At 43.6% G+C, this 27,484-nt stretch overlaps 1 pseudogene across 1 annotated transcript in view; it reads left to right on the top strand.

The window, feature by feature from the left end:
• Positions 1-27,484, top strand: part of LOC148517348 (uncharacterized) — a 165,208-nt pseudogene that overhangs the window by 41,714 nt on the left and 96,010 nt on the right. The window contains exons 8-10 of the transcript XR_015879298.1: positions 6,480-6,544; positions 12,986-13,063; positions 25,302-25,362. The product of XR_015879298.1 is annotated as an uncharacterized LOC148517348 (transcript). The remainder of the gene's footprint in view (positions 1-6,479; positions 6,545-12,985; positions 13,064-25,301; positions 25,363-27,484) is intronic.

Here is a 27,484-nt window from a genome sequence, read left to right as displayed (position 1 = left end):
GGAGATTGGGACACTAGGGGGGTAGTGTAAATCAGAGTAATGTAAACTCTTATAAAGAGATGGGTTTTCAGAGCAGTGGCGTAACAAGGGTATTTGGAGCCCAGGGCAAATTGAAAAACGGAGCCGCCCCCCCATCTATGTGTATGCGCCGTAGGCGCGTGCGGTGAAAAATGGGCGTGGTCACAAGGGGCATGTCCACAGAAAAATGGGGCATGTCAACATGACACACACCCCTTTCTTGTCACTGGGAACATTTCTTTCCATATGCACCTTAATGCAGTGCCCCAATACAGTCCCCCCCTATGCAGTGCCCCCCCTTATGCAGGCCCCCAGTAGTGCCCCTAATACAGTACCCCAGTATGCAATGCCCCCACTAGTGGTCCCTCTTATGCAGGCCCCCAGTAGTGCCCCTTATACAGTATGCCCAGTAGTGATCCCCCATATGCAGGTCCCCAGTAGTGATCCCCCATATGCAGTGCCCTTTATACAGTGCCCCCTGTAGTGGTCCCCCTTATGCAGACCCCCATTAGTTCCCTTTATACAGTGCCCCCAGTAGTTATCCCCCATATGCAGGCCCCCAGTAGTTATCCCCCATATGCAGTGCCCCTTATACAGTGCCCCCAGGAGTGATCCCCCTAAGCAGGCCCCCAGTAGTGCCCCTTATACAGTGCCCCCAGTAGTTGTCCCCCTTATGCAGGCCCCAGTAGTTATCCCCCCTATGCAGTGCCCCCTGTAGTGGTCCCTCCTGTGCAGTGCCCCCAGTAGTAAGCCCCTTATATAGTGCCCCCAGTAGTAGTGCCAACCAGTAGTGGTCCCCCATGATGCAGTGCCCCCAGTAGTATTCCCCCCCAGTAGTGGTCCCCCATATGCAGTGCCTCTTATACAGTGCCCCCTGTAGTGGTCCCCCTTATGCAGACCCCCATTAGTTCCCTTTATACAGTGCCCCCAGTAGTTATCCCTCATATGCAGTGCTCCTTATACAGTGCCCCCAGGAGTGATCCCCCTTAAGCAGGTCCTCAGTAGTGCCCCTTATACAGTGCCCCCAGTAGTTGGCCCCCTTATCCAGGCCCCAGTAGTTATCCCCCCTATAGTGGTCCCCCTGTAGTGATCCCTCCCCAGTAGTAAGCCCCTTATATAGTGCCCCCAGTAGTAGTCCCATACAGTAGTGGTCCCCCATGATGCAGTGCCCCAGCAGTATCCCCCCCAGTAGTAGTCCCCAGTAGTGGTCCCCCCCGAAGCAGTGCCCCCAGTAGTAGTTTCCTCCTTAGTAGTAGTCCCCAGTAGTGCCCCCAGTAGCCAGTAGTGGTGCCTCCCCCACAGCAGACAAACACATAACAAAAAAAAAACACCTGAATCTCCACTCCTGCTCCCGCTGCAGCCATCAGCTCCTCTGTCCTCCTGGGCCGGCCCGCTCTACATTATGGAAGAAACGTTGTGACGTCTCTCTCATTACCCACTGCAGGAGCCGGAAGATGGAGCTCATGAGTGAGCTCCAGCCTGGCTCCGGCAGTGGGCGCAGCAGTCAATGAGAGTCTGTCTGACTCTCATTGACTGTTAATCAGTGGCGTGCCCCGGCTCTAAGCACGGACTAGGAGGTCCGTCGCCCCAGAGCGCAGCCCTGCTCCCTGCCTCAGCCCGCCCTCTACCCTCCCGCTAACTCTATTAGGTAAGCGCTCAGGGGGAAGGAAGGGGCGCGGCCATGCAGCACAGGTTGGTGCTGGGCACATGGAAGCCTAGCACCGGTCCTGCTGCTAATTAAAACAAACACACAGCCGCCGTCCTGGACGCCGCCGGTCCCATGGCGCCCAGGGCACACACCCTGCTAGACCCCCCCTTAGTTACGCCACTGTTTCAGAGTGAGTATAAGATATGCGCAATGGTACTTCTATAATGTGTGCAGTGTGTGTGGTGCCCCACATCCTGCACCCAGGACCGATACACTACTGTGCCTATGTGGCACCTCCTTCCTATACTTTGTATAGGGTGGCACCATCTCTGCGGTAATTTCTTCAGAAAAAGATGGAGCTTGCACAAGTGCTAACAAAGTCTCTGGGGTCTATTTACTCTGGGGTCCATTTAGTGTTAGGAGACAGAGTGAAAAGTGATAAGGTGCCAGCCAATCAGCTCCCAACTGTCATTTTCAAACACAGCCTGTGAGATGACAGTTAGGAGCTGATTGGCTGGCACCTTATCACTTTTCTCCTAACACTGTTTAGTAAGTAGACCCCTCTGTCACTGTGACAGGGTCTTTGTTATCTTTTTCACATGCTCCATATTTCTGAAGATATTGCCGGAAATATGGCGTGAGCGGGAACAGGTATGAGGGTGGATGGGGTGCTGCACCATGGGGAATGCTGTAAATATGCCCCCAGCTTCTTTAAAATGCCCCTGTGGGGGAGATTCTTGAATTCCATAAGTGGCTAGTGGCACAGGAGAAGATCCTGTAGGTGGGAGAGAGAGGTGGTTGGTAAAGATGAGACGTTATATTTTTACCGGATGTTTATGTTATGTGGAACGCAAAATCAGATTCATTGCAACTATGTCACTTCCGGTTGTGAATACGACAATCCCCGATAAGAAATGGACTACAAGTGTCGCGCGATGACGCAGCTTAGGTGGAGCCGGTCGCGTGGTAATGACGCGGCAAGGTGTGGACAGTGGACACCGGGTTATGACGCTGGGAGACGTGGATAGCGTGCGCGACGTAGTGGTGCAGTCTGGAGGATGTAGGTGGTTGGTCGCGTTGTGATGACGCGGTGACTGTTACCGATTGACCGGAAGAGGGGCTTTTCAAAAGCTAAAATGCGCCAAAATGAGCGCTAATGAGCGCTAATTGGAGGAGGACCTTTTTATTGTTAGTGCTATTTAAACCTAGGGAGGGAGGGTTATACACCATGCTTCTGAAGAAGGACACAGGTCCGAAACGCGTTAAGCAGGTGTTACTCGGCATTGCATTTGGTGCAGTGGACTGGAAACATCGGGGACCGCGGAAGGAGATAGTCAGTATCCGGGACCTACTTACCTCTTTCTGGTGAATTTCAACTTAAGGTTACCTGATATACCAGCCCCTGCCTGATCTATTGTTGCGTCAATGGATGGTGCTATATGCTTTTATATTTATTTCTATATGTGAGTTTGATATGTATCAATAAATTATTTTTATCACATAAACGGTATTACACTATCATATACCTTTTGTTCTTTTGAGAATATCCTGGATTTGTTGGGCATAAAGAACAGAAAGAAAGGAAGGAAGTAGAAGAAATTCCCTTTCCTTGGACTATACCAATGGTTCTATATGGATTCTTTCTTAGAGTAAGCGATCCCTATATGCCTTATTCTCTGTATCTAACATCTGGCAGCGCCAGAGTGTAACCTATATATTTTTTTTTGTGACAAATTTTGTACTAAGGTGATTTAAGGAAGCCTTTTTGGTTTACACAGGCTGCAGTCAGTTGCGCAAGATTCTAGAAATTTTTTTTTTTTGTTTGTGAAAGATGAGACGAGGCACAGGTCCGAGGCATTTTGATATGAGATATGAAATGTTGGAAGTTGGATTCTGGTGTTTACAGGGATCCATTGTAGGGACTTGCAAAGTGGTGCAGCAAAGGAGGCGCATAGTTGCAGTTGTATTTAAGTTGGATTAAAGTGGGGATAGATGAGTCGGTGAAATGCCAGATTGCAGGAGGTTACAGTAGTCAAGACTGGAGCTGAGAGAGTGGGTAAGAGCTTTGGTCGCATCTTGGGTGAGAAAAGAGATTGGAGCATTCCTACTACTAACCTCAGAATAGGGGCATAAGTGAGCTTAAATTCAGGGCCTGATTCAGACCCGCTCGCAAGCGTTGTGCTCGCATGCGGGTCGATTGTGGGCCAGTGCGCACGCGCGAGCCCCGGAGCAAGCGCAAAAAGCACTCGCTCCGGTGCTCGCAACAAACGGGGCGGCTGTCGATGTTGTTCGACAGCTCGCCCCGTTTTGTAGGTGGGGAGGGGGGTGGCTGAGCAAACGGAGGCGTTCCTGCAGGAACGCCTGCCGTTTGTGGGCGGCCCTACTGACATCACTCGTGATTTCAGTAGGTGGACTTCCTGCTCTATTAGAGCAGGAAGTCCATTGGGGCTAGCGCCATCGCGACCATCACCTGGCCGCTCGCATAAGCTGTGGGTGGTAACCCACAGCTACGCAAGCGGCCAGGAGGGCGCAACTAAAAAACTAAGCGTCCGCCCTGATTCAGAGCGAGCACTCGCTTTTTGCAAGCGGCTCTGAATCAGGCCCTCAGTCCACAAAAAAACAATACAATTAAATTAGTTTCAAGGAGTGTAGAGGGCACATATATGATAGTGTCTGGTGATTGCTGCCATCCACAGAGAAGGGAGTTAACTTACAACATTAGTAGAGTGAACCCTGAACTGATACTACTATGTACACTTCCAGTCGGACATTAGATGAAGACTATATAAGGTTACATAAATGTTAGCATCTACAAATCAGATAAGTGGGTACATTTGTTGCTTCACATCATTGGATGCTTGGGTGCTGCCTTTGTGGAGCCTGTATGGACTCCATGTGGGTTTTTTGTTTCCAGGATGCTCCGGTTTCCTCTTATGACACAAATATATATACTGTAGTAGGTGTTTGTGCCTGCTAGTGCTGATGGGAACACATATTCTGATTGTACAGTGCTGTGTTATATAAACGTTCTATACAAGATTTTTGGGCAAGTACAATGTATTGAGGGAGTGCACTCACTGGTGTACCTACAAAGAGTGTGCTGTGCCATCTACCATGTGCTGCGCCATCTTCCATGTGATATATTCAGAAAGAATGCGCTGATGCAAGTAATAGTAAACTCTCTGGTACTGTGCCTGAGCCTTTGTGCCATCTTTCCAACATATCACATGAAAATTGGTGCGTTGAGCAGATTGAATAGGGGGAGACCTACTGCAGGTATAGGGGCTTTGACCTAGGGGCCTGTGTGCACCAATTTTACCAGACATACAATTATTGTTGTTTTACTATTTTTAATTTGCCTATACCATCCGTCCTGCTCCCTAGGTGTTAGTATGCAGCTCCCTAGGCTTTTTGCTGTTCCCAAGGCATTAGTATGCCGCTCCCTAGGCGTTAGTATGCCGCTCCCTAGGCATTAGTATGCCGCTCCCTAGGCGTTAGTATGCCGCTCCATAGGCGTTAGTATGCCACTCCCTAGGCATTAGTATGCAGCTCCCTAGGCATTAATATGCCGCTCCCTGGGTGTTAGAATGCCGCTCCCTGGGTGTTAGTATGCCGCTCCCTAGGCTTTAGTCTGCCGCTCCCTGGGCCTTAGTGTGCCGCTCCCTAGGTGTTAGTATGCCGCTCCCTAGGTGTTAGTATGCCGCTCCCTAGGCGTAAGTATGCTGCTCCTAGGCTTTAGTATGCCGCTCCCTAGGCCTTAGTATGCCGCTCCCTGGGCGTTAGTATGCCACTCCCTGGGCGTTAGTATGCCACTCCATAGGTGTTAGTATGCAGTTCCCTGGGCGTTAGTATGCCGCTCCCTGGGTCTTAGTATGCCACTCCCTGGGCGTTAGTATGCCACTCCATAGGTGTTAGTATGCAGTTCCCTGGGCGTTAGTATGCCGCTCCCTAGGCTTTAGTATGCCGCTCCCTAGGCTTTAGTAAGCCACTCCCTAGGCATTAGTATGCCGCTCCCTAGGTGTTAGAATGGCGCTCCCTAGGCATAAGTATGCTGCTCCTAGGCTTTAGTATGCCACTCCCTGGGCCTTAGTATGCCACTCCATAGGTGTTTTTATGCAGTTCCCTGGGCGTTAGTATGCCGCTCCCTGGGCCTTAGTATGCCACTCCATAGGTGTTAGTATGCAGTTCCCTGGGCGTTAGTATGCCGCTCCCTAGGCATTAGTATGCCGCTCCATAGGCATTAGTATGCCGCTCCCTAGACGTTAGTATGCGGCTCCCTAGGCTTTAGTATGCCGCTCCCTGGGCCTTAGTATGCCACTCCCTAGGCATTAGTATGCCGCTCCCTAGGCGTTAGAATGCCACTCCCTAGTAATTTGTATGCCACTCCACTCCCTAGTAATTATTATGCCGCTCCCTAGGCCTTAGTATGCAGCTCCCTGGGCGTTAGTATGCCACTCCATAGGCTTTAGTATGCCGCTCCCTGGGCGTTAGTATGCCGCTCCCTGGGCGTTAGTATGCAGCTCCCTAGGCGTTAGTATGCCGCTCCCTAGGTGTCAGTTTCCCACTCCGTAGGTGTTAGAATTCCTTTGAGTGCATTCTTTTACTTGCATAAATTGCCTGAAGTGTCCTCTCTCCAATTAATAAGATGGCTGATGGCGTTACAAACTGGTCAATTAAAAAAGAACATAAAGGATTTTGTCTAATAGGAGCAATACGTTCTATTCTAAAGTGCTTTGTTTGTTCACCATAATTCATAATTCATGTTAAAAGTGCACTATATATTGTCTGACTACTCTTATATCTTAACTTTCAGGCATTCAATGAGATCCTGTCTGTGAAGGCCCGAGAAGAGCACACCGGCTTATGTGACTTCTTAAGGTAACTCTGTTTTGCTTTGTTTTTTTTGCAAAGCAAATTAATTGTAATTTAATTTGTGCTGTCTAAAAAGCAATGTCCAGAAACTGTAAAGTAGTGCACATTAAATTGTCTCTATATAATATAGGATAATAACATTTACAAAGTACAGCATGTATTTGCTTTACATAAATTCTGTATACATTTTCTTTATAGAATTTATATAAAATGAATAGATGGAGTTGTGCTATAAAGAACAGAAGAGGGTACAACATAATAGAGCTTTAGACATGGTGTATCATATTCACTACTCACCATCGAGCATGAGGGTTGGGGGGTAGCTGGCGGCTCATGAACGGTCACACTGTCAGGGTATTTTTTGCGACAAAATCCCAGAGAATTGCGGGGGGACAGAGCTTTCTCCCCAGCTCTGTCCATGTATGAGATATTTGATGCATCCTTGCAATGTATTCATATATAGCAATGCAAATTTGGGCGCTATTATCACATCACATCCCATCCGCATCTGAGATGAGAATTGTGATAAATATGCCCCCATACGCGTTATTGTTTATGGTAAGCTTACTTCATAACTTAATATTACACACAAGCAGTAAAATCATAGCAGCCACCAGGCCTGGCGACAGGGGGGTGCAAAGGGGACACTTGTACTGGGCCCCAAAATACTGAGGGGCTCCGGACCCTCAGGAATTTTGGGAGCCCAGTTCACGTGTCCCTCTTGCTTCTGCCACTTGCTGAAGGACATTCGAGCCCAGAACAATGATTACGGCTAGATCCTCCCATGTCCCAGAAGTGTAAGGGAGACCGGGGCCGGTGCAGCGTGCATGATGTTATGACGTCACGCCGTTGAATTAGAGAGGAGCCACCGCCGCCCGCCGGGTCTGAGCCGCAAGCCACGGAAGAAGACTGACGGAGGATTTCAGGCAGCGCAGCAGGTAAGTTTTGGCAGGGGCCGGGCTGGGGTAAAGAGTCACGGGGTGAGTGGTGGGGAGCTGCACATGAAGGAGGTGGCAGACACAGGGGCTGGGGAAGAGGGAGTGTGCGATAGACACAAGGGCTGGGAAAGAGGGGGGGGGGGGTGATAGACACAGGGGCTGGGGAAGAGGGGTGCGTGATAGACACAGGGGCTGGGGAAGAGGGGTGCGTGATAGACACAGGGGCTGGGGAAGAGGGGTGTGTGATAGACACAAGGGCTGGGGAAGAGGGGTGCGTGATAGACACAGGGGCTGGGGAAGAGGGGTGCATGACAGACACAAGGGCTGGGGAAGAGGGGTGTGTGACAAACACGGACTGGGGAAGAGGGGTGTGTGATAAACACAGGGGCTGGGGAAGAGGGGCATGTGACAGACACAACGGGCTGTGGAAGAGGGGTGCATGACAGACACATGGCTGGGGATGAGGGGTGCGTGACAGACACAAGGGCTGGGGAAGAGGGGTGCGTGACAGACACAAGGGCTGGGGAAGAGGGGTGCGTGATAGACACAGGGGCTGGGGAAGAGGGGTGCGTGACAGACACGGGCTGGGGAAGAGGGGTGTGTGATAGACACAGGGGCTGGGGAAGAGGGGTGCGTGACAGACATAGGACTGGGGAAGAGGGGTGTGTGATAGACACGGGCCTGGGGAAGAGGGGTGCGTGACAGACATGGGCCTGGGGAAGAGAAGTGTGTGATAGACATAGGGCTGGGGAAGAGGGGTGTGTGACAGACACAGGGGCCTGGGGAAGAGGGGTGTGTGACAGACATGGGCTGGGGAAGAGGGGTGTGTGATAGACACAGGGGACTGGGGAAGAGGGGTGCGTGACAGACACAGACTGGGGAAGCGGGGTGCATGACAGACACATGGCTGGGGAAGAGGGGTGCGTGACAGACACGGGGGGCCTGGGGAAGAGGGGTGTGTGATAGACACAGGGGCCTGGGGAAGAGGGGTGCGTGACAGACACGGGCTGGGGAAGAGGGGTGTGTGATAGACACAGGGGCCTGGGGAAGAGGGGTGCGTGACAGACACGGGCTGGGGAAGAGGGGTGCGTGACAGACACAGGCTGGGGAAGAGGGGTGCGTGACAGACACGGGCTGGGGAAGAGGGGTGCGTGACAGACACGGGCTGGGGAAGAGGGGTGTGTGATAGACATTGGGCTGGGGAAGAGGGGTGCGTGACAGACACAGGCTGGGGAACGGGTGTGTGACAAACACATACTGGGGAAGAGGGGTGTGTGATAGACACAGGGGCTGGGGAAGAGGGGTGTGTGACAGACATAGGGCTGGGGAAGAGGGGTGCGTGATAGACACAGGGGCTGGGGAAGAGGGGTGCGTGATAGACACAGGGGCTGGGGAAGAGGGGTGCGTGACAGACACAAGGGCTGGGGAAGAGGGGTGTGTGTGACAGACATAGGGCTGGGGAAGAGGGGTGCGTGATAGACACAGGGACTGGGGAAGAGGGGTGCGTGACAGACAAGGGCTGGGGAAGAGGGGTGTGTGTGACAGACATAGGGCTGCGGAAGAGGGGTGCGTGATAGACACAGGGACTGGGGAAGAGGGGTGTGTGACAGACATAGGGCTGGGGAAGAGGGGTGTGTGACAGACATAGGGGTGGGGAAGAGGAGTGTGTGACAGACATAGGGCTGGGGAAGAGGGGTGTGTGTGTGTTACAGGGTAGGATAAGGGATTGTGGGCCCCAAAAAACATGAGTGTACCGGGCCCAAGATTTCTGTTGCAGGCCCTGGCAGGAGCAATCTATGGGCCTGATTCAGGGATGGACGTATTGCCATAATTTACGCGGATTGAGCGATTCTTTGCCATTGCACATGCATGTAAGCTGCACTGTGCAGTGCAGCGATTGAATAGTGAATATGATCACACAGAGGAATCACTGGCAAAGTGAGTGATAGGTAGTCAGTGATTGGGGGAGGTAATGAGGGGTGGCAATAGAAACGCATGCGTGCTGGAGTTGGACTGTTTTCTAAAGAGAAACACTTATTGCTGCTGGTGTTTGAAGTTATAGAAACACAGGGTCAGGCAAATGATAGCCACATGCAATGACTCTTACGTAGCAGCATTATCACTGGCAATAACACTATGGTGCTGGAAACTGTAAAAGTTACAGCAAAGATCACATAATATAAGGATAATCAATTTCAATGTTTCCATTTAAAGTACTGGTAACTTAGCCTCTCCGGTCTTTATTACATGTCATGTTTTGTGCTTAAAGGGTTTTATCACTTTGCTTCAAAGGGCAACTGTAAGTGCAAACTGGGGGCCATTATAAGTATGGGGGCAAGGCACAAAAAATCAGGTTCTTCTGCTGGTGTGTTCGTCCACACAACTAGGAATGTTTTCCTAAATCTGCCTTATCTACCCCCATGACTAGAGCATATGTAACTATTGATTGGTTGTTAATGAGCCTGTGACAGGGTGACATCACAAGACTTGTTCAGTCTTCAGCTGGGTACACACAATCGATACATCACGTACGCCATACACACTGCGCGATCCGGTGTACAACGGCGCAATGTGTCGTTACATGCATGTTGTAATAGCACCGTGTCGTTCAATGCATCGTCCCATCTGCCGTGCAGAACAGCAGATTGGCCAATGCGGTGAACGTCTGTCGTGAATGACAGATTGGGGCGTATGCACTATGCGATGTGTATGATTTAACCTTCAGATCCGCGTAAGAACCATAAGTCGTACGCTGCATTGTAAAGTGTATACCCAGCTTTACAAAGAGCGTACACTGGCATTTGAACAGCAATCCCCAGCAAATTTGTAAATGTTCCTTATAAACAGTCAGTCATTACGCTACAACTTTAGAACCTGTGCTGTTTGAATTGATAATGTAGTAAATGTAGTTCCTGTATATCGCTGTGATTTGTTTGGACTTTCTGTAAATGCCTGGATAAAAATGAACACTAGATGGCAATCTAATTATCTCTAAAAACTAGTGGAATAAATCTTCTGTTTACTGAGTGAGAGAAACCGCAAACAGCAACCAGTGATATTAGCATATAAATGGTGAGTGACTTATGAGAATAATAACAAAAATAATGCCTTTTATTTGTTATTCCACATAAAAAGAATGTATACATGAAATACGTCACTTGTAAATGTGTTATTTTCTGCTTGAGAAAATTGTTCAAAATAAATCTGATTTTAAGAGTATTTTGCTAAAGAAAAAAAACAACTCTTTCATTACAGCTGTATCTGAGCAATCCAATATCGCCTTTTTGTAATAATACATTTTTCATATTAAAATGTGTATCTGTTACCAACAGGGTACACAATGTGCTTTTATAATTCAATAGTAAATGTTATTTTTATAAATGTCATTATAAGTGAATATTTAATACAACGTTTCTTGATGGTAACATCTGATGGATGAAGCTCTTAATTAAAAATAAAGGATAGATTAACTTTTTTAGTGTCATTTGACCTTATACTTATACATTACTAATGCAGGGGTGAATGTACAGTATATAATATGACGCACAGTGCTAAAGTTACTGTATATACTCTGACTGGATGAACAGTGTGGCAGTGGGACTCTTACTGATGATGAAGTTCAGAATGCTGAGGTACTGTACCTGCCAGCATCAAGCATATGATCAGTAACAGCTGGAGTGCAATAGGACTTCCCACCTCTGCACTACCAGAAGACACTAACGAAATGGAAGTATTTTTTCTTTCTTTTTTGCAACAAGACAGTACATTGTAAGGCAGATGATTGGCAGTAATGCCAGATTTATTTGGCCATTGTTAATCTTTTGGGTTTACTGGCGTACATTACAGTCTTAGCAGTATAATGGTTGAGCTAAGTCCGGAACCGCCACTGTTCCTGCAGACCAGTGCCAGCTAGCAAGGCATCTCCACTCTGTCACTCATTTCAGCAGGTGATTTTAACTCAGGACATGCATCATTGCAGCCTGTAATCTAGAGAAAAGCAGAGGAACCTGGCTATATATACGAGTGTATATATATATATATATATATATCTGGATTAAGACTTTGAGGGTTGCCAAGGCACTTAAGACTAAGGGGCCCTAAAGACTAACATTTGGATTGGAATAAGGGGTTCAGGTCATAGTGTACAAGCCTTCGCAATGCACATGAGGTGGGGGCGTGGCCACACATTATGCCCACATTTCACTTCACACTGGGGGCGTGCACATTGGTCCCTTTCCAATGGCCTTCCCTAAGACAATCCATAATAAATAGTTTATGCATACTCACAAATCTGAAATTTTTGCAAACAAATGGCCTAGGCTGAGTGCCAAGTAAATTGTATAAGGCCTGAAGCTGCAGGTAATGAAATGGCTTGATAGGGCAAAACATGGAATACTGAGTATTTGTTCCTCCCGACACTCAGCCATTTGCTCTAGGACTCACTTTCCACCTAACGTGGTAGCAAATATTTATAACAAAAGAACATTGTTCCGGCACGTCGACAAAGCATATGTCCTGGTGCTCTAAAACAATTAACGGAATCTCACCTTTTGTAAAAAAAAAAAAAGCCATATACAACCAGTTTTGTAAAATGTCTGCTAATGATATAAATATGTATTTTCTCCCACACAATACTCTTAAGCCGGCCATACACGGTGCGATATAGTAGCCGATCCAATGTATTGGCACAATATAGCTGCTATATCGTACTGTGTATGGGAATGATATCGTCCCGAGTGCTCTCCCATGGGGTTGTACATCGCATCCCCAGATCTTACGGAAAATCCACTCGATCTGGGGATGCGATGTACGACCACATTTTGTGCTATGAGGGAGGGAGATGCCGGGATATATCGGGTGGTCGGCCACCACCTCGCTCCATGTGTGGGGACCGCCCGATATGTCGGGCTTCCGATCGCCCATTGTCATGCCCCGTGTATGGGCCGCATTAGATATAAAGTTTGTGCAGCTGTTTTCTTTATAATACTCAATGTAAGTTTTCTTGGATTATTACAAATATACTTTAGCAAACCACACCATAATTATTATTGAAGTGATTATACACAAAACAACAAAGCAGTGAAATTGCGGCTTAAACTGAAGATTTAAAAGTATCATTGTCAGCTGCCACTAGAAATGCCAGAGAATGGGAACAAGAATGGTTAGTTCCATAAGGATTTGATATACATACTTCAAAGTTTAGATTTAGTTTCCGCTTGAAATCAGTTTGTATCAAAATCAGCCTAAAATGGGTCTAAAAAGGATCTACTTTTGGACAATTGCACTGACAAAGTCCTATGTGTTCTGGATGCTCGTCTGGGGCACTGAACAATCAGATCTGCCCAGCCTGACCAATGGGTTTGGCCAAATAGGGAACATATCCCATTGCTTGAGCTGCAGTGTTTGTCTGTGTGAGGCCTCCTTAAGATTTTTTTTATTTTTTTTATTGTAAATCTTTGTTTTTACTTTGCCAAATGTTGTCATTTATGTTTTGTTTAATACCAAACAGGAGACTCCCATTGTTTTCATCATGGCCTTCAGAGAAAATAGATCTTCTTGTTCATTGCTCTCTCCAGAGAAATTACAGGTAAGACACGAAGTTCCCAAAAATGTTTGGTAAATATACTGATTAGTTTTACTTATGTAAAGACAATGGGTTTACAATTTTTTTTTTATCTATTAACTCTAAAATATAGGCAAATTAAAAAAAAAAAAACGTTAAGCATTTTGTAAAACTGCACTTAAACAATTATAACATATAAAACATACAAACAGACTGATTGTTAGATAAGAGGGTTGTTAAACTTTGATGAGACTCCAGGGACAGGAGATTTGTTATATTGCTACCAAAGTATCCAAGTTTAGTGATAGGCAGATAGTCGATCATTCAGTAGACTGGATAATTACAGTACTCCATTGAGGAAACAAACCATATAAGCAAGCTGATCCTGGTCAGAAGAGTGTTTTTTTCTATTCTCTGGCAATTAGAAGCTTGGCTGCATCACTTATGTGGGTAAAGAGCTTATTAAAAATTAATATTGTTGGATCTACCGGTTCTATTATTTGGTGAATTAGATTAATGACTGTAGAGACTATAGGCATGCCACAGCATTATGGATAGTAAAATATCTTCCATTAATAATAATTCAGTTATTGCTCAAATTATAATTGTACAGTATATACAGTATATGAATTGTTTTTGCAAATGTAAGGGCATTGAGGGCAGGTAATCTGAATGCATTTTGTTAGGTTTTGTCATCCTGTGGCATTTATCACTCACACAGATCAGTAGAGGTTTATCTCACTCAGGAAGCCTGATGGGGGGAGACTTGAGTAGATTCAATAGTATGTACATTTTAGATGCTATCCTATGAGCAGAAAAAGTAATTACCTGAACATAACGGGTAGACAAAATCCCTTTTATCTAAGTCTGCATATAGATGACTTGAAGATGCTTACCCGTAACACCACACAGCAGGGGGTATTCAAACAACTGTCTAGCCAAATGGTGCGACTGGCCATAAATAGGACTCAAAGACTTTATCATATGTTATCAATTTTTGACTAAAAACTTATATTTCCACTACAGCTAACAGTTCCTAAAGTTCATTGAAATATACCTGAAGTCTGTACACTGGCTCGGCTTGATTTGAAAGTCCCTAAGACTTATGGTTTGTCAGAAATTATGTATTTAACCAATCACACATCTCAGAGCAGTCTTGATTACACTAAATGCTTAAATTTTAGTGCATACAATCTTAGATTAGATCAATTGTTTTATAGATGTAAGTCATATTATTCATCTACTGAACTTGTCTGTTCATTTGCTAGCATTGTGTGTTTATTCGCTGGTAATTTCTACACCTCTCCTGTTTTTTGGCTGTAAAATTCTAACTATTATTTAAATCTTTAAAACAAATATCTATTTTAAAAGTATACATAGTAATAATGATGGCACATGTCTCAAAATAGTTTTTATGTTGTATCTTCTACATACACCATCCCCCTAAATGTGAGAATTCCCTTAATTGTTCATTCACTAGATGATTTACCCTTTTTTATGTAGCTTAGATGCTACTAGATACCTTCTATTATATATTATTGAAGCATTTTTCCATGAGAACTACACTGATTTTATATTTGACTATTGTGTGCTTGATGCACAGTTGTACGAAAGTCTACCATAATAGCTCCTGCATTGAGTGCACAGAACTAAATACGTACATTCGCATATATGCAATATAGGGCACATCTTTGTACTGTATGCTTGGCTTGTTAGTCGTCATCATCAGAATGCACTTGCACCATCCTACAGCCGTGGCCAAAAGTTTTGAGAATGGTCAACACTGCAAATATTGACTCTTTGCATAAACTTAATGTAATTGTCAATAAAAGCCTTCGACACTTATGAAATGCTTGTAATTTTACTTCAGTATACCATAGTAACATCTGACAAAAAGGTCATTCTCAAAACTTTTGGCCATGGCTGTATACTTGGGGCAAATTCTTGTGGCACTCCCCCTCTGAATTTTGCCTATGCGAGCATACAATGTTACAGCCAAGTTACCACCAAGTTACACCAATTCAGTCACAAGTCTAGATGTGACTAAAATGCATACAACTCTATATCACCTGTCATTGTGAACACTTGAATCTGAATCACACACATACACAGAAACAGGTGTATGTTCAAGTCTGAACTAGCCCCTTAGGGCTCTATTTATTAACATTATTTTTACTAAAATGAAATGAAAAAGCATGTTTTTACACCCTTTTCACATTATTTTAGTATCACCTACAGTTACTATAGGGCAATTGGAGTAGAATTCGTAAAATTCTACTCCAACCCCTAAGTATCACTTATTTTTAGTAAGCCAATCGCATTTCCCATAATTGGAAATGTGATCTGACCAGAGTTACTAAACATAAATTGTAAAGAAATATCTGGGAAAGCCTTGTGATAATAATGCCACCTGGAGGTGGCGTTATCCAGGGTCTCCCCCTGTTACCGGACTCCTGCCCTGCTCTAACGGGGAGAGCAGAGCCGGGAATCGGTCCCAGTAATCAGCTGTGTGGTCTAAACAGACCGCAAGCGAATTACTGTAAAAAAAAGAAAAAAAATTTGTCAACATTTTTTTTTACTTACCTGACTCCAGGGACCGGTGATCAGACCTCCGGTGATGTCTCCTCTCCGGTCAGCTGGTCTCCCATAGTGCACTGCAGCCCGGTTATCAGGTGATCGGGTCCCAGTGCAGTATGGGATATCACCTGACCGGACGGATGGAGGACATCACCGGAGGCCCGGATCATGCAGATAAGTGCTATTAAGGGAGTAGGGGGAGGGGGGTCGAGGGGTGTCCGCGATCGTGGGGGGCGCATGTGCGGGCACTTTATCAAGGTATTTTTTGCGAAAATACCGTGACTAGTGTGCGGATGGGATTCGCAGCGACAGAGCTTTATCGCAAGCTCTGTCCCTGCAAGGGATTTGTAGTAAATCCCTGTGATATTGCAATGCGAATTCAGTCGATAATATCACACTACAATCTGCATTCAATATGCGGATTGTAGTAAATAGAGCCTCTTAGGTATTCACAATTTTCTTCATCTAGTGTAATGTCTAGGTCTCTTTAAAGGGCCCATTTATCAATAATCACAATTGCACTGCGGTATGGGTGCGATATTAGCATCCAAAATCGCATTACAGGATGCAATGAAACCGCCTACCTGTGTTAACTAGCACACACAATGATGCGATGTGTTCAGAGTGAAAAGACTGCATCACTGGGCTCTTCACTCTTGTGCCTGGACTCCTGCGTATGCACGGTTTACTGACCTCTGCCACTGCTGGGGAGGGTTCCGGAGAAACCCTTTTCTGGTCACTTTTATGGACTATGCCCATAGCCTACAGCAACACAATGCCATCTTCAGATGCAGTTAACTGTGGGGCCAAACTTGTTAAACCCCACAGCATCACATCCCCCATAGAAACCTACTGTATGGAGGCTGCAGCTGCTGTTGGATGCAGGGGTTTTTCTTTTTATGGGATTCACCTAAGAACTCTGTGTTTCTTACAACTTCATATACATTTACGACATTGTGTTTGGAGGGATCAGAAAGTATGTTTTGGGATAATTATGGAGAGCTACTCTCTCTTCCTCCTTTAACCTACCCCAATGGACCTTCTCCCTATCTCATTCCAGTGGTCACTTACTGGATGTAGTCTTTTCCCACAGTTGTAACATGTCTGATTTTACCATCTTCCCTCTCCTTGACCTGCATCTTCTCTACTTTGGCCTCCTTATTCCACTGCCAACTTACTTTTATAAAGCGCATCTTGATGCTCTTGACCGCACCCTGTACTCTTCACTGGACGCATCTTTCTCACCTTCACTCTTTCCTGTCCTAACAAAGTTCTCTCACTCTACAACTCCACTCTTATCTCTGCTCTTGACTCCCAGCTGTTACTATCAGACTCCGATGCACTGCCCCTCCGACCCTGGCATTCCAAATTCACTTGCAACCTTTAAAAATGCTCCCACACTGCTGATTTGTACAGTAGAAAATCTCAGTCTCACATGGATGTCCTCTATTTCAAATTCAAATTCTCTTTCTACAGCACCATAGTATCTCACACCAAGAAGTAGTGTTTCAAATCTGCTATCTCCTCCCAATCCATGCCACTTTTTTGCTACTGTAAATTTCTTAATTTACCCCCCTTACCATCCTCCCTCTCAACCCTTGATATCGCCAACCACCTTACTGACAAAATTCATCATCTGCAACAACATAATCCAATGGGAATTCTTGTACCCATTAATCCAGTGTCATTCTTGCAACGTATAATCCAACAAGAAATATCCCCAATTAGTAATCCAATGTGAAATCCAAACCAGAGTTTCTTGTAATATATTGGGAAATATCCTTCATTTGTAATAAAAAGGGAATCCAAGCCATATTTTCTTTTCAACCAAAGGTATTTTTTTTGTATCCAAATTCAATATCTTCTATTATTATAAAGTAAATATAGTTTTTTCTAATACAAAGGGTAATCCAATCTATGTCATAGATCCGACTGGGACAAAAGATGCAATGTTTGAAAAATATTTTAGTATAGTACTAATAAGGAAATTGCAGAATAGGGGTAAAATTGTATAAATTAATGATTATAATAATTAATATGAAAATAAATATACAATGGCTTAATTTCCTCTATGGTTAAAACATACTGGTAATAAAGTCTGTATACTTAGATTTTCCCAAGTCCAAGTCCAATTATTAAATGAAGGTGGGGATATTAAAAACAGATAGAATGACAGAAGTTCTCCAGACACCAAACATAAACTGTTATATTTAATTAAATTTAAAATTATACATAAACAGAGCTATATCCAACATCTCCATAAGCAATTTCTCTTAATTTGCTTTTGATAGATGCTGTTACTAACCCCCATTTCAGTACAGTAGTTGCGTGCAGGTCGTACATGTTGTACTTGACACTATTTATTTATCTAATACATCGAATATCAAAATCACTTATTGTAAAAAGCAAGTTTTCAAGATTAATCACTATCTCATCACTTAGCAAATAAATGTGAGAATCTGGAAACACCACGTACAATGTTTCAACAGGAGGCATCTCAGTGTCATGCTCCATGCTAATGTTATGCTCACATGTGCAGTAACTGTTAAAAGTATCTATTCTTTTTTTTTTTTTATTTATTGGATTAATAATCAATTTTCTTGAATTTTTATTACTGATCTAATATGATAAATATTATTATTATTATTATTATCATCATCATCATCCTTTATTTATATGGCACCACAGGGGGCCCGAATGCCTTGCAAAGTACATAAAAAGAATTGAACAAACCAAGAAAAAAGTGATTGACAGCACAGAACATAACAGCAGCAGCAGTCATAGTACCCAAATAAACAGCAGGGCGGCAAAACCCAATGGTTTGGAGCTGTTTTTAGCAGTATGGAGAAGATGATGGTATAAAAGAAAAGGAAAAGCACATGAGGGAAGAGAGCCCTGCTCATAAGCATTTAAATTCTAAAGGGGAGTGGCCCTCAGACAGCGCAGCGAGCACACATAGGGGAAATAGCTATTCCTTGATTAATTACAAATAGTTACAAATAAAAAAAATAAATAAATTATTATATAAGGATACATGACTTTGCAAACTTATAGCCAATGAAACCCTGGTGCAAGCAAATGTATTCAGAGGCCACATAATTATTTAATGGATAAAAATTAAAATAAATAAATCAATACCCCTGTCTGTGGGCCCACAGTTCCATTTACAAACAAGAGTTTCACCACGAAGCTCAAAGAACATTCAAAATAAATCTGAGACAACTGTATTAGAAATACAGTTTTCTTATTAGGTTGATAAAAAGAAATATATAAAGTACATTAAATGTACCCAATTATCCACTGCAAGCTTCCAATGTGTTTATTGTTGGTCCAGAAGGTAAAAATTCCATTGATTAATTTGTATCCAATTGACTAAAATAAAGTAAACTAAAAAAAAAATATCCTCTTTGACTTTAAGAATAATTTACTGTACCTCCATTTTAGCCAAACACTATCCATAATTCAATAGTGTATTATACTGTGTCATTCAAACTATCTTAACACTGTCTATACAGTGTTATAATGGCACTTTTTACATCCACTCACTATCAGTGAGCATTTGCACCAGCTCTATACCTGGTGCATGAGATCTTCCTGAAACCCCCCCCCAGATCCCCAAGTATGCACAAGCCTGCTTAGTCCACAACTCCACCAACATAGCACTCCATCAGAATACTTCTCAGCACATGAAAATACTTACACCATGACACATTCAGTTGAAATTTGGGAACACGTGGTTATCTAATACCTGGAAACAGGGCCGTCTCTAGGGGTGTTCGACCAGTGCGGTCGAACAGGGGCGCCACCCATAGAGGGCGCACCCCTCTCCAACATCCCAATTTCAGCGGGACAGTACTGTCCCGCTGTTCCACCAGTCGGCCGAAGTGGCCCGTGGGTGGTGAAATTGGGAGGTTGAGGACCCCCAGCCTGACGTTATATGGAGGCGTGCCATGCGGTCACGCCTCCAAATAACATTACACAGGGGGTGTGGCCTATGGTAATTAGGTCACACCCCCGCGCAATGTGAGGGCGCACTTTGAAGAGCTGGCAGAGGATGCTCCGAACCCTGGAGCCGGCCCTGCCTGGAAATTATTTTAGTAGGCACCCCAGCATAACATACCCAAAATGTAGAAATTTCAGAGGTTCTCAAGACCTGCTGCTGAATAGTAATTTCTTTTCCTACAGCCCATTAAGGGGCACACTCACCATTTATCGTAACTTGGTCCCGATAATTCGAATTTCTTGTTGCCACCTATCATGGCAATAAGAAGCCAAGTGTCACCTGGATTTATCATTAATCACATCTGATAGGAGTCCTTCCCTGCGAAGAAGTGATTGCTAATATGATCTTTTTACTCAGGGTTTCGATCCTGCCCGTCCTACTGCGCATGCACAGACTGCTGACCGTGTATGTGCTAGTGGACATTACTGGAAATGGATCCCGGAAGTCTTATGATGTGTAGCCCATTGGCTACAATGGCGTTCGCTACCGGGCCAATCTTCGGAATGCTGTGCATTCGAGTGCTTAGTAAATTTTACAATTTAGCAGCTCCAATAGAAACCTATAGGGCCCACATTTGCGACTGAAAATGGAGAGGGACCGTAGAAGATATCGGGTATAATTCATTTTTGCAGGTATCTCCTGCTGTTTTCAGGAACTTTCCCTTTGGTAAATATGCCCTAATTTTTTATTTATTTTGAGAGCTGCAGTACCTCCCAACATTTAACTACAAATGACAGTGATATTTTGCTACTGGTTAGCTATACCGGTACATGCTCAGTGACCATGTAATTGCATTATATGGCCCCTGAGCATGATCATAGCACAAAGCTAGAATATTGTACCTATTTATTATCGGTTATCGTTGGGTGCATTGTAAATATAATACATTTTAATGCAAGACTGGATTCTGTATACAGAATATATTTAACAGACAATTTAATAACGTTATTAAAACCTGTCATGCGTAAATAATGAAGTTTTTTTTTTTTTTTTTACTATGGTCACCTATAATTAAATTAAGGTAGAATTAAACAGGTTTTGAGTCTAATTATTAAGGAAATAATGTTTGCTTTAAAAGTTAAGTACAGTACAACTACCACTAAAGCCTCAGATGGATTGCTAAAATATCTGCTATAGAAATCAATTTCACTTTAGCGACATATTTAATAGCAATAACTTGCTGATCAATGTCAATGAAACAATATAAAAGTGATGTCTGCCCTGTCCATTAGCTATTAGCTCCTGTAGACATGCCAGTCATCTTCATCTTTCTATTGATTAGGATTACAAGGATGAATTGATGTCCTGTTAGAGTAGTTACAAAAACACATTTTGCTACAATCTAATACCAATATTAAATTAATGGCTCAAAGTCATATTATGTATTTATATTTCAGGGTATTTGGCGGCTATTAATTCAGCTATTCATTACCCATCTGCTTTAACTTAGAATATGTACTAGAAAGAATGATTTATGTACTGTTACTAAAACAAAACTAAGACATTTGGTTTCGATCTAACTGATGTACATTGTGACATTCTATATAGGTCTTGAGGAATCACTGTGAAATATAATCTACCACATTGCCATATAAGATATTAAAATATGAAATGTGCCAAAGGATCACATGGGTGATTGCTTGTTAATTTTAAAGATTCATATGTTTATTTATTAATGGGAGATAACACCATTCTCTGGTGGACACTGGTAATTTTTCCAGAGCTGAGGCTCCTTCCAATACATCAAATTGTTAGTGCCAGCTACCCACCCCCACTTGGATGGGTAGAGGGTTTAGTTTGGCACTCATTTTTGTTAATAAACAGCATGATAACATGCTTAGTAGTGTATTATCATGCTGACCCATACACCCGCATTTACGCCTAGACAGACTTAGGCTATTTTTATGGGCAATTTTGTTTTTGATTTAGACTGTACATTTTGAGCTGATCAGAGAGCGTACCTTAAAGATTTAAAAAAAGTGTCTCCACCTTTGTGTCATGCCACATCCTACTTGCCACAATGGCCATACTTCCATATAAGCCTTAAAAATGTTGTAATTTTTATTTAAATGTTTTGCAACTTTAAGGCCCAGAAAAAAATTACAGTGGAGATAAAATATTCCCAGTTACTGTATAAATAAATATTTTGAGCCTCTTTGCTGACAGTTTTATACCTGGTACTTTCTGAGCTGTATGTACTGAACAGTTGCTGCACTGTAGATTAATATACAGGAAACCTGGCCACTGCTTTGCTTGCTGCACTTATAAATAAGCAGGAGACTGATATGATCACATTTGGGATAAAACTGGCAATTCATATAACTGGTAATCCCCCTAAACACTCTGCAGACTTATTCATACAGCACTGTAGGTACAGTATATAAGATCGATTACTACGACTTCACAAGTTACATTATATTTTGTCACGTTCTATATATTTCATTGCATTATTTTAGGTTTTCTTTTATCTGAGCACTTATACTATATTTTAGCACTCTGTTCTTGAGCTGCTGCCAATTTAAAGCAGATTTGGCCTCTAATGTTCTTGCAGACTTACAATAGTGCATGTTTCTTCACATTTCCTCAACAAATAGAATTAGAATTTCTCATTTCCTCAACATTTTAAATTTATGCATAACTGCCTGCATATGTCTTCTTCAAACCTTGGCAACCATGTGCTACAGATACAAATAGATACATAATACATAATAAAACACCAATTCTGGTTTATATATTTGATGCACACATGTACTGTTTTACTAATATTATACTATATATATTGTTATAATTTCAATTGTGTTGCTGACAAGAATTCATTTTTACCAGCCTGATATTGCTCTGATTAAACCCAAACCTCCAATGCCTGTTACCAGATGTAAAATGCTTTGCTCAGAAACATCCCACTTACTATCATTGTGACCTTGGCTATATTATTTGGATAAAAAAAGGACCCTACAGTACTCAACAATTTATCCCAGTAAGTGCAATAGTAATCTTAGTGGGAAGGAAGGTAATTTGAGCATTTTTAGATCAGTTGAAAGGGGACACATTGGACGTTTGTTGATGCATTGAATACAATTAATACATAAGAGGCCTAAACAAGATCAAATCAAGTGTTCTGTTCATTGCAGGTAATTGCTTACAGGGTTACCATATATTAAACCATTTTGGTAAATAAAATTTGACTGGTTAATGAAAATTTAAAAGCACAAAAACAAGATGACACATTTCTACTGGGGAAAACATGATAATTCTAGCATACTGTAGCAGATTTATTTCCTGTAATGTTTATGTCTGTTTCTTGGAAACTATTTATATATAATCTCTTCATTGTTGGATTGGGCAATGAAATGTTATGTTTTTTTTATTTTTTGCATTTTGCTAAAATACAATAATATGTTTTTCAACTTGCAGTATCTAATACGTCACAGGGACAAGCACCGACATCATTAAAACACTGAATAATGATTGATTCTCTTAGTCATTTTCCTTGCTTAATATTTATAATTGCAACACACAGTATATATTTTTGTTCTGTTGTCTGTCATACAGTAAATATTTTTATGTTGTCTGTAATACAGTATATATTATATTTTTGTTCTGTTGTATGTCATACAGTATATATTATTGTTATGTTGTCTGTCATTTATATTATCAGTATTAAAATAGCCAGAAATTACTTAGGCACTGGGATTCCTTTTTTATCTGCTAGTGAATTTATCCTGAGCAGCAATTAGTGAATTGAAGTGCATGAATCATCATTTTCAATTAGTACTATAGTTTATACTATATGGGACATGTTTTGGGTATCTTAGGCTATGCATTTATTAAAATGCATATCCACTAGGCGATTAAAATTAGCGATTGAACGATTACGACATTATCGTTCAATCGCTCATTAATCGTTCACAAATCGTGCATTAAAATGTCTAAAACGACCAGTGAAGCGCACCCCCGCTGGTCGTTTTTGACAGCTATCATCGCCTGAACATGCAGGCCAACTTGCTGATAATGACAGGTTGTGCATGTTCGGGGATGAGGGAGGGTGCCTGTACTGAATGACTTATCGTTCAGTGTGGACACATTGTTCACTGCACAGGATGGAGAACGATTGCACGATTATGTGATAATTTTACAGTTGTTTCACTCTCGTGTAGTGGATACGCACCTTTAGTTTAAAAATTAGACTTCAATTAAAGAAGGACAATTTCAACACATGTCTATAGATTGTAAGCTTGCGAGCAGGGCCCTCTTACCCTTATAAATGTCTTTTATGAATGTATGTCTTTTACAACCCAGTATAATGTTAATTCAAATTGTAAAGCGCGACGGAATTTGTTGCGCTATATAAGAAACTGTTAATAAATAAATAAATGTCTGAATCCTTTCGCAGCTGAAAATGTTCTCACCTCTGTACTGAGCCTGTTTTTCCACTTATTGCACTGGTCACATTCCAACATCAACATGGGGATCCCACACTGGTCATTCATTTAGGAGGATCATGTTGTTTGGTGTATAAATGCATTATTTATGATAAATTGCATTATAATGACTGCATGACTTTCACAATGTGAGTTTCATAGCATATCAATGGGCAATGTGTATCAATGGGAAACATACGACCTCTGGCGGTACAAAAATGGCTCTGCATGTAAAATAATTGTATTTGCGAAGTGAAACATTGGCAAAGTGATGCCATGTGTTTCCTTGAAAAGTGCATTAGCCGCATTACATGAATGACAAAGTGGCTCAGGGGCGTAAATATAGGAGACAATGGAAGGCGGTCATCTCCGGGCACCAGCCCTGAAGGGGGCACACTGACCTCCCCCATTGCTCCGGGTTCTGCTTTATGCACCCCAGAGCAGGAATACGCAGGGAGCCCAGGGGGCATGTGCTGCGGCCCTCTCTCTCCCAGGGGCCTCACACTGGAGTCCGGTCTCTAGGGACAGATCTCAAGAAAGGAAACCTCCATAATGTACATAAAAGGGGCAGGACAGAGCATGGGAGTTCATGGGCCCTCCATCCTTTGTTGGTTCTTCCCCCTCATATACCTGCTTCTTTTGCATTGCTGTGGGAGCAGCAAATAGCAAGAGTGGAAGTAGTGTTTGTGTGCTGGGGTGTTGGTAGTTAATTGGGGGCGGAATGTGTGTTTGTGTATTGGTGCTGGGGTGTGGGCAAGGCAGTGAATGCAGGGAGGAAAAGTATGTGGGTTCTGCTGGGTTATTGGCAGTAAAAGCAGAAGGTGCTGCTGGGATGTTGGCAGTGAAATCAGGGGAGAGAGTTTGTGTGTCTGGGTGCTGCCGGGGTGGTAATAGTGAATGCAGGGGGGGGGTATCTGGGTGCTGCTGAGGTGTTGGAAGTGAATGTAGGGGGAGGAGCGTTTATAACTGGGTGCTACTGGGGTGTTGGTAGTGAATGCGAGCAGAGGGGGTGCCAACAACTATCTCACCTCTGGGCTCCTGGTATGAACTGACCCCCTGCACTGGCTGTCAATGTATGCTTCATACACCTGTTTATTCTTAATTAATATATTTGTTTGAAGACAGTTTTTTTAATTTGCTTCTATTAATTTAGCTGTCCTCCAAAACTTGCTGCATTAAACAGCTGCTCAGGTTGACTCACTCTGGGAACATCCCTACCTGCTGCCATAACATGACAACATCTCACATTTTCTTCCTACAGAGCTGGGACAACAATTGTCGTGGATAGCACCAAATCTCCATTCATAGTGTTTGTGAAATCTGTAAGTATATCATTTATTATTAACATTCAGTTATTAAGTGACTTCTATAGTGCCAGCTTATTTTATTACGCTTTATAATTGGGAACAAAACCGTAATTGAACAGTAATAAAACAAGACTGTGTAATAACAGACAGAAAAAGAGGTAAGAAGGCCCTGCCTGCAAGCTTATAGTACATTTCCCACCAGAACATTCACCCAATGTATTTTTAGCATGTTACATTTATAAAACCTTAAACACGTGATCCGCACATTGGCCCTCATTCAGAGCCGTACGCTCTGAGCAGAGCGCACGCTCTGAATGAGGGCCGGGCTCCATTTTCATGGAGCGTCCTCCTGGACGCTCGTATAGCTGTGGGTCACCACCCACAGGCTATACGAGCGTGCATTGTGATGGTCGCGATGGTAGAGACCATCGCGACCATCGAATTTGCGAGCCGGAGCCTGCGGTTGAGGTTTTCAACCGCAAGCTCCGGAGTGATTTTGGCTCTATCAGAGCCAAAATCACTCCCACTGACATCACTAGTGATGTCAGTGGGCCAGCTTCTGACGGGAGGCGTTCCCGTGGGAACGCCCCCGTCAGGGAGGCACGCCCCCGGCACGCCCACCAAAGGGGGCGTGCTGTCAATCAACATTGACTGCACGCCCCCTTTGATCGGACACAATGAGCGAAGGACTTTCCTTCGCTCGTCGCGTCTGGCGCATGCGCACGACGGAGCTCCCTCCGTCGTGCGCATGCTCAGTCCATAACATCGACCCACTTGCGAGCGGACAGCCGCTCGCGAGTGGGTCTGAATCAGGCCCATTATACACAGTGATTTACATTACGTACATTTTTATTTGTGATTGCTGTGGTAAAGCATCATTTGTGTGTGTGTGTGTGTGTATGTATGTATGTGTGTGTGTGTATGTGTATATATTATATATATATATATAAGTTATGGTCCCTTGGGACAAAAAAGGGCACTCACCAGTATAAGTAAAATTAACGGCTTTATTAATTCAGCAGGGTAAGTATCACCAGTCGACATTTTGACCCCTGCGGGTCATTGTCAAGACAGCCCACAAAGGCATCAGCACAGTATGCAGTCAATAGGTGTGTGTGTGTGTGTGTGTGTATATATATATATATATATATATATATATAATATTTGTAAATCAGTGCTGTACTAAAATACCTTATTGTAACAACATAATGTGGTGATTTAAGTGTTCATTTAGTAATGTTGCAAGAGTGCCGGAAAAAGTCTAAGGGGAGAATCCAATTAGCCACAGGGTTAACCTGCAACTAATTACTTGCGCCGGGAGAGTCAATTAGGGTTTACCCTGCGCGTTAAACTACAGAGGTGGACTTCAGTGAGAAAAGGCACCCTACGTGTTTACGCAGAATCAGTGGGTTAGCGCAGGCGCGTCAAGAGCCGTGCCGGCTAAAAAGGGTGTGTGGCCTAATCACGGGAGGTGTGGTCACGCCCCTTTAGGGGAAAAAAAGTAAAGATGAGGCGCTGGGGAGGGGGGCGCTGTGAGCCCACTCAGCCCGGCGAATAGACACTGGTGGGGGCGATCAGTGTGATCACTCCCCCCACAGGCATAGGAGACTGCTGCGGCTGCTACTTAGCAGCCGCGGGCTGTCTCCCAGTGCAGCCCAGCACACAGTAACATGTGCTGGGCTGCTGTGATGTAAGAGGGAGGGGGTGGCGGCGCTGGGCCCCTCCAGCAAGCTCGGGTAATTAGTACCCCCTTCTCTCGGCACCCCTGGGTTAGCGCACCTTAACCCCTGGTTTACCGCTCAGGGAACATGCTATTTAATTTAATAAACCCTGCGGCTAATTGAAGTCCCCCCTAAGTCTCTACTCACAATTTAACAAGAGGGTTCGCTGGAGAAATCACTGATTTCTTTGGTGGTAACCTATTTTTTTGCCCTTTACTGCTATCTCCATAGACCTCTATGAGGAAGGCTGCCTGTCAATTTACCAAGTAACTAAAAGCCTAACTTTTCAACAAAAGCTAGCTGTACCCAGGAATGGGGACCAACGATAGGGACTTTGGCCGTGTATTCGCATATCACGTTACCCTTTCACCAGCAGGAATCTCTGTCAGCCCCAGTGTGTGTAACTGATTGGATGT

The sequence above is a fragment of the Taudactylus pleione genome, unplaced genomic scaffold (genome assembly GCF_031769625.1).
Source record: "Taudactylus pleione unplaced genomic scaffold, aTauple2 ptg000218l, whole genome shotgun sequence".
In the NCBI taxonomy this organism is placed as follows: Eukaryota; Metazoa; Chordata; class Amphibia; order Anura; family Myobatrachidae; genus Taudactylus; species Taudactylus pleione.
The sequence above is the reverse complement of the archived record's forward strand: the minus strand, read 5'-3'. Positions and strand labels throughout refer to the sequence as shown.